The sequence below is a fragment of the Calonectris borealis genome, chromosome 6, assembly GCF_964195595.1.
Source record: "Calonectris borealis chromosome 6, bCalBor7.hap1.2, whole genome shotgun sequence".
Lineage (NCBI taxonomy): Eukaryota > Metazoa > Chordata > Aves > Procellariiformes > Procellariidae > Calonectris > Calonectris borealis.
The window spans coordinates 28,139,490-28,152,482 of record NC_134317.1 but is presented as its reverse complement, the minus strand read 5'-3'; positions in this window follow the sequence as shown (position 1 = coordinate 28,152,482).

The following is a 12,993-nucleotide window of genomic DNA, read 5'->3' as shown; positions in this document are numbered from 1 at the left end:
GCTGGCGGTGCAGAGAGGCTCCCAAGGGCGGGCGGGCGGGCGGACCGAGGTGGTCTCCCCGCAGTCCGTCACTTGCCTCTCCCAACACACGTCCACAGTGGCGTAAATGTCTGAAAACAAACAGGCCTAGGACATTGCCAGAGGCTTCCCGCTGGGCAGCGGACAGCGGAGCAAATAACACACAAAGTGTCACTGGATCCCTCGCGGAGGGCTCTGGGGTGCTCCTCCGCACTGAGGTCAGGCTAACAGCGAAGTACAGTACGTCAGGCTGAGGGTTATGAAGGGCTTGGGAGGTGGTAAGGTGCTCTGGGGGGATGGTGTGGACTTCTTTTGAAAGTTCAAGTATGGTTAAGAACTATTATGCTTGCTGCCAGTTGTTAACTATTTGTGGAGACAAAACATACTTGGTTTTATGAACAGGGCCTGGAAAGCAGGTTCTCAAATATGTGTACATTGCAAGAAATCTGCAAGAATTATCTGTTTTAAAGGTAATTCTGCATTATATTGCAATGCCTATAATCCAGAATTTCTTGCAGTTTGCCCCTGCACGCACTTGCTTTGTTTGAAATTATGCCAAATAGTCTCATGGTTCACTCTCTGAACTTACTCTCGTTTTCATAGACAAAACCAAACATGAGTTAGATACTTCAGCCAATGTCAAACTGACATAGAAGCACCTAGGGCTCGTTGTCAAAAGTGAATTGATTCATGCTTTTTGTGTTTGCTTCTCAGTCTTAGCTATCTGAACAAACATTTCCATAGTGAAATATTTGGGGAAAAAACTGTTTAGTCAACAAAGACAAAAATATTATACTCCAGTACAGTGTACCTGAGAAATTAGTTTATAATTTTCATGTTATTACAAATTTACGGAAATCTAATGGTAAAAAACGTATCTGCTGAAACATTTATATTTCTTTCCTAACAGTTATATGACAAAGTAGGTTAGTGGATGGTTCCTTTGTTTTTAATTTTCAATTTTCAGAATTTAAACGAGACTTCTTATAGAAGGACTGACTTTTTGTTGCAACATTTATCTCTTTATGTGCATATTCAGTGACTTGGGATCTTCCAGATGGGGTGGGGATATTGTCTTGCAATCATTAAAAGTTCATCTAGCACACGATGATACATAAAGTCTCTCAGGGCGATTAAAAAAATAATGCATGCTAAAGCATATGAAATGTGTCAGTCCTAAGTTAGTTTAATGTAACTAACTGTCAAGTTTTTCTTCCTTTTTTTCAGCCCAAGCTTCACTTAGAGGAATATAAGCAACTGCTAGGTAAGCAAAATCAGTTCTCTGTCTGAACTCATAAGCAGCTAGATGGCAATGCATGATGCGTTGTGGAAAAGAGTAAAAGCTTTCTTGTTTAGCTAGAGGAATGCAAAAATAGGCATTTCTTGATCTTCAGTCATGATTAAAACTTTTAAATTAAGTTAAAGTTATTATTAATTAATATTATGTTTTTGAAAACAATGCGTGTCTAAAAATATTCACTAAAGTATTTGCTTTAATTCCTAATGGTAGCGAGTTCCATGAGTTATTCTGCTGTTCTTTTTGTCTTTTGGTTTTGAATGCCTAATTTGAGAGTAAAAGGAGATGGAGAGCAGACACTCTTATATAGTCTTAAGGATTCTGATCACTTTAACAGCTCACTATCCTAGTTTTATCATATTACTGCAATTTTTTTTTTCAAGTTGATATTCTGATTTACTCAATAAAATGCTTCAGGTTTTTGGTTTTGTTGTTGGCTTTTTTTTTTGCAACTGCTATTTTTAATCAAAATACATGTCTGCATGTCTAGATGGAAAAATAGGGTTATTTATCTTTCTACACTCTACTGGTCATATATAAAGAACTGTGCTGTGGCAGCTGCATTTCATCAATTAAGGAATATCTATTAATGTTTTGGTTTGTTCCCCTGCTCATTGGTGTGGGCTTGTGTTGGGTCAAGAGGAGCAGGTGAGGCCTCCAAAGTTTTGTGGAATTCTGAGCTGCAGAGTGCTGAACAAGTGCCCAGAAAGAACCAGGAATAGCTGCTGTAGCTTAAAAAGTGGAACATGCCCTAATGCTAGAACTTTTGATTTACGTGGAGAGTGTAATGACTTGCAACCCTAATGACTTTACATGACTCACAAGTCACTTAAAAGCAACTTCATGCTTCACTTTGTGATAGGCATTTATAATCTCCTTATGTAAGGATTGTACTGAAGTACAAAACTGAGCAGGGCCATTTATGCACACAGTGAGTGATGTTACCTTTTCTCACCAATTTGAACTATAAGCCACGAGAACAGAATGAAGTTCATTCTAATCTAAGGTTGTCTTTAGTAGTCACACAGTTAAACAAGCCCCTGGCTCAGTGATTATATTGTTGTTTTGTCTATTTCTACTTTTTACTATGTTTGTTTTGAATCAGCTTTAAAAAGTCATGCCAGTAACTATAAATAATGATCGTGAAACCCTCCCTTGATGAATTACCACATCAAATTTGTAGTTGGTAAAGTTTTTATGAAAACTTTACCCACTATGCTCAATCTTTTCTTTGCATCCCTCTTATTCTTCCAACCGTGTGATTGTGGCTTTGTGGAACTATGTAACCTGATTTTATTTTCCCCTGGAGAACTTGGGGACAGCATACCTTTTCCCAGTTGTCTTTCTTTCATGACATGAATTCTAAGCAATTTCTTTAAACCTTCTTCATTGTCATCTCTCTCAGATCTTTCACACTCATTGGTAGTTGTATCTTACTATCATAGTAGCATCCATACCTATATCTTGTTTGGAGTTGGTCTTAAGGTCTTCATAAAATAAATTCCATCTTATTTTTCCTGGTTTGCTGTTTTTGTAAAGGGGATAGGAAGAGAAAATCTAAAATATTGGCTTTTAAATTAAGACTGTTTAAAATAAAGGAACCCAGTAGAATTATGTAAATAATGTTAATATTATCATGAAGAAGAAATAGGAAAAAAGTGGACAATTACATTTTTCATATGTGTTAGAAAATAGAAATTAGGTTGGTAAGTTAGTATCGGATATTAATACTTTAATTAATTTTCTGGTTAATATGATGCATACATAAAATTACTTTGTAATTTAAATTTAGAAAGCCAATCAGAAAGAATGCCATCAGATATAATTTTATAGAATATACAAAATGTTTAATTAAGCAGTAAAGCCATGTAAACCATATGCTTCTGTTTAAATAGTCAAGATGTTACAGAGCCATTTCCTGTAATTTAAAACATCTATGCATTTTTGATTGCTTTAAAACTAGCACTCAGCTTTCCTAAGGACTTACTTTTTTTTTTCCTGCAGTGAAATATGCAATAATTGTTAATGAAGAGGATTTTGAGCAGAAATTCTGTTCATTTTAGCACATTTTGAACTTTAACTTACCGATTTTTGTCATTTAAGTTTTTTGTTCTTACTAGCAGTTTAAAGAAGATCAAAAGCTAAAGTAGACTGTGGCAGTTTGAAGGTTTGTGTATGATGCACAGTGGCTAATTTAGGAGGAGGAACTGGGTTTTATTTTTTTCCATTCATCAGCTGGGCCTTTTCCCGCAAACTGTTTCATTGATGCTTAGTAGCTGACAGTGTCATAGGATACAGCTCTTCCAGGCCATGGTGCCTGCAAACTAATTCCTCTTGCAGGCTGCTAAAGAATCAACATGAACTCATGTTATGTGGAGTTGGCAGGAGAAGGGGTGTAAGCAGAAAGGATATGTCCCTTCAGTCATTCCCGGTGGCAGAATTCCTGGGGAACCCTTGCATAAATGAAAGCCACCTGCCAAATCCAAACTAAACCCTAAAAATTCAAAGAAGCCCACCGGGAATGCTATACTCTTGTTAGCAAACTTACGAAATCTTCTATAAATGGAGTGTGGTCTTATAAACAGGCAGAGCTTTGTTAGACTTAACTTTCAAGTGTATTTGGAGGTTCTCTGATACAATTGAAAAGCTGTTTGCAAGCTGCTTGTCAGAAGGACAGTTTCTGACGGTTTAGAAAAGATGAGGAGATAAAATGAGGTATGACTGTGGGGGCAGAAGTTTCCTGTAATGTATACTTCACAGTTTAAGCGTTTCTTTACAGATCTTGCACGCAAGAATGTACTTTCTGTCTGACTTGGTCTGACAGTGGTTGATCTTCTGAATTCCTGATTATGGTGTTATAAAGTGTTTTTTCCCTTGTACATTCCAGGGATTTGTGCCTCATTTTGTTTCCTAACGGCCTCCCAGAAATCTTTATACCTGTTTTAATGCACAGTTTAATATATACAGACATTGTTATAAGAACTTGAAGTGTTAACACCGATGCTTTTGTAAGTCTAAATTGGAGAAATGTTTTTGTAGAAATAAGCTTCAAGTTACAATATTTTATAGGATTTTCAGACATCTTAGCTGAAGAGACATTCAGAGATGGCTTCACTATAGTCCACTAAAAGGTTAAAAATTTTGACAGATTTGATTCCAAAACTCTTGTCTTCCCCTACTCTGTCATGGCTTAACAGTTTTTCCTGATTCAGTAATAATTTAAGGACAAGGGTGACTAATTTGTATACATACATACAATGCATCCATAAACTTGACTGGGTCTTAAAAGAGCTCCACATCTCCTGAAGTGAGACTTCACATGGGGGGGAGGGGGGGGGGGCATGCAAACTGCTACAGTGTAGCAGATGGTGGAGTTGTCTGAGTATTTCAACATTTGATGTTTTAAATATTGATGATCCAGTTCTTAGTATTCTTGAAGGAGTTTTTATTAAAGAGAGCTGAAGAATAACAACAATAATGCAGCTCTTCAAAAGCCTAAAGCCAAAGAAGAAACCTTCAAAAATGATGATGGATGTGTCACTTTGGAGAGAATAGCAGTGGCAGTCATCTGTCAATGTACAAAAAAAAGAAAGAGCAAACAAATGGAAGCCATTTTTAATGTTCACAGCGTTTAGATGGGCTTGCTTCTTCTCATGTATCATTTAAACTTCCCTTTGGGGGTTTCAGATTTTTAGCATCCTACTCTAATTCTGCTGCCTTACTGCCAGTTTGCATGCTGCACTGGCCCCTTTTCAGCAATTCCAAGCTGTCTGGCACTGTTTGGAAACAAAACAAAGCATTCTTACTGTGGTACTAAGATTTCCCATCTTCACAAACTACGTACTATGACTATGGCCCACGAACAGCAAGTCAAATTGTTCGACTTTAAGCCGATGATATGAATTAGGACAAAATGAGACAAGTCTGTATTTGTCTCACTTCCTCCCTTCACTCTGCAGCTTTCTCATTCCTCGGCGTTAGGTCTGCTCGTGTGTGTGTGTGTGTGTACATGCGGCTAAATGATTTGCTCCAGGTTGAAGCCCAGGTTTTCCGCTCTCCCTTCATGGGTTTATGCCGGGGTGTTGTGCTCTTTAGAGAGTGCAGTTTTTCCCTGTAGACCCTTTAGTCCAAATTTAGCTACTTGGACTAGGAAAAGCTCTATACACAGAAACAGAGACAAAAGCTAAAAAGGAGAAAGAAGAGTCAGTGATTAGGCAAATTGGGTTGGAGGAGGCAGAGTTGGACATTTTTAGGCTAGAGGATATCAAATCATGCTTGTCGAAGGCAGTGAAATGACTGCTGGAGTCATATTGGGTTAGTTATTTAAAAATTAGTATTTTTCATATTAATGGCTTAGGTTGTGATCTTTTACTCTCACTGATGAACATTTATTCACAAAAATAGTTCCTTTGACATCATGAGCATTATTCTTGTAAATGCTCTTCAAAGCAAGGGGTTTGTGATGGGGCTGAATGGTGCTATTTATGCAGGGTGCCTCCCCTCATCAACATACAAGTCTGTCACAATTGCATTATACTTGTCTTTGTGCCTCAGTATTTCCTCATGGCTGTTGCATTTGTTCTAACCTGAACCATAACATGCAAGAGTGTAGTGGAAACCATACATCTTTAACAACTCTCTACATATTCTCATACACAGTAGGAGCAAACTGTGTGGCAGCTTATTTGCAGACTAGAAACACAACTGTTCTGTTGTCACTGAAATTTTATATCAGCCTCCCTTGGGGCACATAGGTCATTCCTTTGGTTTTATTTAGTATTTTACCACTGAAGGATGGAACAGGTGTTTGACTGCTGCTGTTTGCAGTGATGATGCTGCCCCTTCCACTTTGCAAGTAGATAAAGGTTTATTCATTATGGACATGTTCTAGAATAACTGGAACATCAAATTGCATACACTTTTGTGCTGTATTAACATGACCTTTTCTACCTATATTGTAGCCGTCTTAACATACAATGGGTTTTTGCGTTAAGTATCATGCTTAGTTTGATTTCTGAAGGCAGCATGTGAGAAAAAGCATTCATTTCCACTGGTGTGACATTATATCATTGTTTGTACATCTGACTGTACAGGGTGCTGCAGTTTAAGCCTTTGAGATAGTACAGAGAATTTAAAACTGATTTGTTTGCATTGTCCATTTACTTACTTCGTATTTATAATTTCTGATGACAAGAAAATATTTTAAAAGCCTGATGGATAAACCCAATATATTATTTTAAATTTCTTGTGATTCACATTCAGATATCCTTAATGAGCCTGAGGAACGATGGCCAACTAAACTTGGCTCATTAATTTAAAACATTATTTTTATCTATATTCCTTTAAAATTGTTCCTTGTGCTCCTGTTAAAATTCATGATCCATAAGAAGATTCCTAATTTGTGCTCTGAATCATCATATAGTTTTAACTTCTATGCTGAAATTGTAAAAAGCGAAGATTTCTAATAAACACTAGCTTTTTAAAGCATCTATCAATTCAGTCAGTTTGCACTTGAGACTCTTGCAATAAACGTATGTGCTAAAGTCGAAATACAGTGTGTTTTAAACGCCCATTCTGGTTGCTGGGCTGGGTCCTGGACAGAGAACTGCTTTTCCTGTGGTGTGAACTGGTATAGTTTTATTGAACTCACTGGGAATTGCCACAGTGTCCTCTTCACAACTCTGGAAATCTCAGCTTATTTCAGCTTCTTTACTAAGTGGTATTTGAATTAAGAAAAAAAAATGCTTATGTTTGATTTTAACTGTGTCCTCAACTTACGTTTAAAGTGAAAGGTTGTAATATGTGATTTCTTGTAAGCAAATTATAAGGATATTAGTAGGGCTATTATGAAAGAAATACTTTTCAAAGTAAGAGGAAACTGTTTAGCACACATGGTCTCAGTTCTGTTGGCACTTTGCATTCATGCGTGTTTGTTTAAAAAAAAGAAGACCCATGACTGCACTGAAGGGCTTTATACTTTTTAAAAAAAAAAAGAGGATGTTTGTGTGTGTGAATGTTTGCAGAACTTAAGCCTGTATAATCGAGGTAATAGATTTAACAGCTGTAGAAATGCCATAACATATTAACGTGATCCAAGATTTATCAGACTATAGTGGAAGCCAGAGTTACTGTGATTCAGTTTTGTTATGTAAACTAGCATTCATACATAGATTGCAAATCAACATACTTCAACCCTGGCTGTCTTTGATATTTATTGTAAATATGTACACAATTTTTAACTGCTTGGCATTTGTTCAAAAATGCAATATTTACTAAGAGCTTTGTAGTTGCTTTTAGAATAAACAGCTTTAATATCAGTATGCAACCACTGCCATAGTTGAAGCTAAGACGTGTGGCCATGCTGGAGGATGGCAGGTGTGGGCAGGCATGGGCCTGCACTCGAGCAGCTCAGTCCTGCCCTGGAACAATGGCAGAGCTGAGATGTGGGCAGATCCCAGTTTTGTTGGAGAAGGACATTGCCAATGTGCATGGCCTTGCGGTGGGACCTGCACCCGCTGGTGGGGCGCCCGGGTCCCACCTAGGCCCAGGTCCCACCTGAACCTGCTTCCCTACTACGCCTGGGCTTCCACTGGTGAAGTCAAGGATGTCTGACTGCAGGCACTTGTCTGAAATGGACTGCAGCACAGAGGAGCGGTGTTCGTGCAGTTGCGCTGATCTCAGCGGCGGGATGGATTAGCAGCAGTAGCGTTACGAAGAGCACTGGATCAGAAGGTACCACGCCCAGCTGAAAGGGATGTTTTTAACTGTTGCATCCTAGGAAGGGAGAAAACATGGTGCTCATCTCAGCAAGGATGCAGCAATTTAATGCTCAGATCCCTCTGCTTTGACTCCATCTCGTCTACCTTACAAATCAGAGCTCCCAGAAGTGTGCTGCTTTGGTTTTGGATTAGGCATATGAAATGCCTAGGCCTTGGCTCAGCCCCAGGCCAGTCTGCTGGACTAGCTACAGTAAGAGCTTGGAGCTGCAAAGTTACCCTGCTGGAGGTAGGGTAGTGGGTTGGCTGCTGTGGCTGCTGATTTCCTAAGGAAATCAACAGACAAGTGGTTTAGAGTAACTACTTAATTTATTCATGTTTGAACATATTTTTTGGAGGATGTTGTCATAAAATTCTTTTAATCACAGACTAAATGTTACTATGCTTTCTGATGGTGTATTGTGGGATGCAGTATATTCAGGTTTTGGGATGAATGTTGACTGAAACCCTTTTAAATAAAATACAGAGCTACCAAAAGGGGTTCTCCCTGAAGAAACTTATGTTGGTAGCGATTCATTCCTTTGATTATTTTTCAAAAACTTGCCTTCCAAGCATGCTAAAAAAAACCCCCCAAAACCATCTTTTACCCAGCTTGTGGGGAGCTGTAGGACCTGTGAAAGAAGAAAGGAAGCTAATATGAATTCAAGGCAGAGTGAGCTTTGTAGAAGGTCCTGAATTAATTTTGTGTTTGGAAACTTATGTGGTGATGTATGTAATATTTGATAATCCTTTCCAACCCATAATAACAGATGCTAGCTTGTTTTATTAATAGGTAAAACTAGAAGGAAGTCTTAACTGCATAAGTAACGAAAATTCGTGTGATGTAATTACACATGTAATTTTGCACTGAAGCATAAAGAAAGGAAAATATGACATAATGCATTTATTTCTGTTTGTCTTGGTGCTTACTCACTAATATAAGGTGATTTTAAAAAATGAGAAACTTTTCTTTGCTCTCTAAGCCTGTAGTCCTATTAACTGACTGAATTCTGGCATATACATATCAAAAGCCTGAAGGACTGCAAGATGCCATTCAACATATTCTTCTTTTAAGCAGTGCCACTGTTTTTTAAGAGATTGTACAGACAATTTTCTGTGCTCAGCCTAAGAATTTAAGGAAGACTGAGATAGTCAAGGCATTAGACTCTTTACTCGTTATACCTTTTCCTTGCCAGACTCCGCAGAGGATGACTATGATATCAGCCTTAGCAATGCACCTAGTACATTGCAAAGGGAAAATGTAAATTAACTGATCATCTGCAGTGGGGAAAAAAATCTGAAAACTATTCTTAACTGTTCTGAAGAAAACTTAATAGCCATCTTAATCTAGTGATGTGCTAGTTGGTTTGTTTTTTTTTTTAAAAGTACAGTATGAGATTTAGATCTAGAACTGTAGAGCAAAACGAGAGGGTGAATCATAGCATTAGGAAGTGAGGGAAGCATTTATGATTTGTTTTATCTCTGTTAATGACATTTTAATCCACATGTTTATTTTGGTTGTAATTTATATATGTGCAGCTGTGTTAATTACATAATTGTAATTGTCAGATTTATGAGGAAGTAATAATCCCTTCGTTCTAGAAGAGGCTGTCACATCTACAATATATTATACTTTTCTGAAGGCAAAGTCTTGTATTTTCTTTCCCAATGAGTGGGAAACAAAAGAACATAAAAACACAAGGCTGGGAAGGTACTAGATTTACACAGGGATTTTATACATTCAAAAAGTTTTTTTATAGTTGTTTCTTTTGTTTTACCAGCTTATAGAAAATGAAATGAAACAGCTTATTGTTGTAAAATTGTTGTATTCCTTGTCCCTAGGATTCATCACTGCTGCTTGTATAGGGTGGATAAAGAGGTACTATATATTTGCACGGAGCTGCTCATGGAATTGTGTCAGGGACTATATCCTGAGATTCACAATATGATTTCCCTTTGCTTAGAAGGGAAAGAAAAACAAATGATGCCAGTCTTTTTTCTGGTTCAGCCTACTCCCCCATCTATGCTGCTTCAGCTCTTCTTCCCTGGCGTATTTGGTGGGGGAAAGAAGACACAGTGCAGTCTCTCTCTGTTGCTCGCCTCCCCTCCACGCTCACTGTCTTCTGGGTGGAAGACAAGAATATGTCTTCCATGAGTATGGGTTATAATATAATTTTCACTAGTTGGTGGCAAAAGTTGTCCACCCACACTTCTTATGCCCTTCTCTAGTTACTGTGGAGCTAATAATTTGCTTGCATATTCTCATGCTCATATCAGTGGAAGAACATTCACTGACCTGAATCAAACACGATCAAACTGCAAGTTGCTGTGAGTTCTATTTGAATTACTGAAACAACTTTAAGAGGTATTCAAGAGGAAAGGGATGTTTTTACATACACATAATGCATTTATTTAAGGACTTTTTTTTTTATATATACAGATAGAGGATTCCACTTCTAAGCTTAGCTTCAGGTTTTTGAAATATCTCAAAATTTATTTGGATCTTGTGATAGATACATGGAAGAGCAAAATTTACTGCACTGTGTTAAGAATTTAATTGATCTATACAAATACATGAAGCTATTTAACTGGGAATGTGAAGTTTTTTTTCACTAGTGATGTCTCAGAACTTTTTTTTTTGGAAGGGAACTAAGTAGGGTGTTGGCACATATAAATGACCTATGCAATCTTTTACAATTCAAAGTTTGTATCAGATATAAGACTCTAGAGGGAGCCCATCTCACAGTTTTCTGCATTGAGAGAAACGGCTTTACAAAGGTAATAAAACTATTTCTATTAATGAGTAATTTAAAGTAAAATCTCTTCTGGCTCTGAGATGCAAAAGAAAATATCACAGTACTGTAGGACACTTATTTGCAATCATCTTTAGAAATTTCTTGATTCATAAAGTCAATTCTACCTTACCATTATCTGTATTTTTTGAATACTACGGAAGGTGTACAATAGAGGAATTTTCAATTTTGTGCTTACATAATAAAAGGCAATTTATGACCTTTCTCTTTTAAAGAACCCTCAAGACCCCGTGAGTGCAGTAATGCAGAAGAAAGGTTTGAGTACGTGCATTTTGAAGCATTCTACTTCTGCAGGCAGTGTGGAAACGCGAGACTTCTGAGGAGAAGGTCAGAATACAGGATTTTACATTTGTTTGTGAAAGCCTGTATATTGCATATAACTTCCTGCCACATGTCAGTGGGCACATAAAATATGGGTCATACAGTAATAACTTTTTTAGCTGTGATTTCTAACTAGCTAACTCTGTGTCAGTTGACACTGGATAGTAGACCTTGCAGAATGTTGCGGCAGCTCATGGTTCATGGCTATAGTGATTATTTAATTTTAGTCCTTAACTTGTTGATTGCATTTTTTCCTCACTAAATAAAGACGCTTTAGAATTTAGAAAGGTTTTTGTCCAAGACAGATTGTTTAAGGCTGCACCTGTACTGCATGACATTGTTTCCATCCTGTGTGACTAGGTTTCCTGCCCATGATACGTCCGGGTGATAGTGCCCACCCAGTCTCCTCCCGTTATTCAAGATGCACACTCAAATCCGTAAGAAGGGAAGCATTCCCAGTTTCAGTCTGAATGCAGCTGGACTGACCCAAAGTGAGAGTGAAAGTCTGGATCAGAGTTAAAAGCAGACTTTAGTTTCAACTGCCCAGCCTTATATTAATTGTGTTGGATACCTTCATTTCAAGGAACTGGGAGATGGAATGTTTCCAAAATTTCTATTAATAGAGAATAGTGGGGAAAAAAATGTTGTTTTTATGAAATACTAAAATGCAGTATTTATTAATTCTGAGTGACAGCTTCCATATTTCATGTAGCAATTCACAATGTATTTGGTACTGAAGACATTCAGTATCCTAATTGCACTTTATGTTCAGTCTCTTAGTATATAAACGACGGAGCTAAATCCATCAAAATCTGTTTACAAAGACAGTATTCAGTATTAACTGCTTTTTACTTGCACTCAAATCACACTGTCATGCTTCTAGCCAACAGCAAGCATTTTTTTCAACACTTCACATTAGCAGAAGATTATGTAAGTGTGTACTGAAACTTATTCACAGAGTAACTTGTATCAACGTGGTATTTACAATTCAGATAGGAACAGAGATGTATGTGATTTATCAGGACACATTCTCTCCATCCATCTGTTACACTGTGCTCTTAGAATGCTTCGTAAACTTAGAATATTCAGAAAATACTAACCCAAACGTCTTTCCTCAGTGTATATACCATTTGTCACCATGCACTATACTTGTGGTTTAGTCCAGAATGTTTAGTCCAGACTATTGTGGTTTAGTCCAAGATGCCTTCTAATCACAAAGAACTTGACTGAAGTAGCTTTGCTAAGCTTAATAAGAAATTACTCCTAACAGTAAGAAATCACAGCTGCTTGTGCAATTTTTTAAAATTAGCAGCTGTTATGGTTGTTTGTGTATGTGTTTTAATACATCAAAATATATTGATTAAAAGATTGTATACATTTAGTGCAAAGCTGTTATTTATATTTTTTTCATGGTTTGAAGAGTAGTCAGTGCTTTTTCTGCTCTCTGTCCTTAGCACAGAATAAACACAGAACTGTTAATTTCATAGGCCTTTGTGATGCTTAGCATGGATGTACAAAAGTTTTGTAGATATCAATCAGCTGATTTTCACAACATTCCTCTGAAGCAAAGGGATATTTCTATTCCTATTTTAAAACTGGGGTTAAACCACAACAGATACTCAGATTAATACTGGAGTAACAAGTAACTTTATGTGCACCTTTAAGGAACAGAAAAATCAAAAACTATGTAGCCTTCTGAAACTGAACATTAAGTCTAGATGCATGTCTTGTTCTAGTTCCATCTATACTGACAGAGGTTACTAGCACTCCTTTTTCCCTGAAGGTCCGT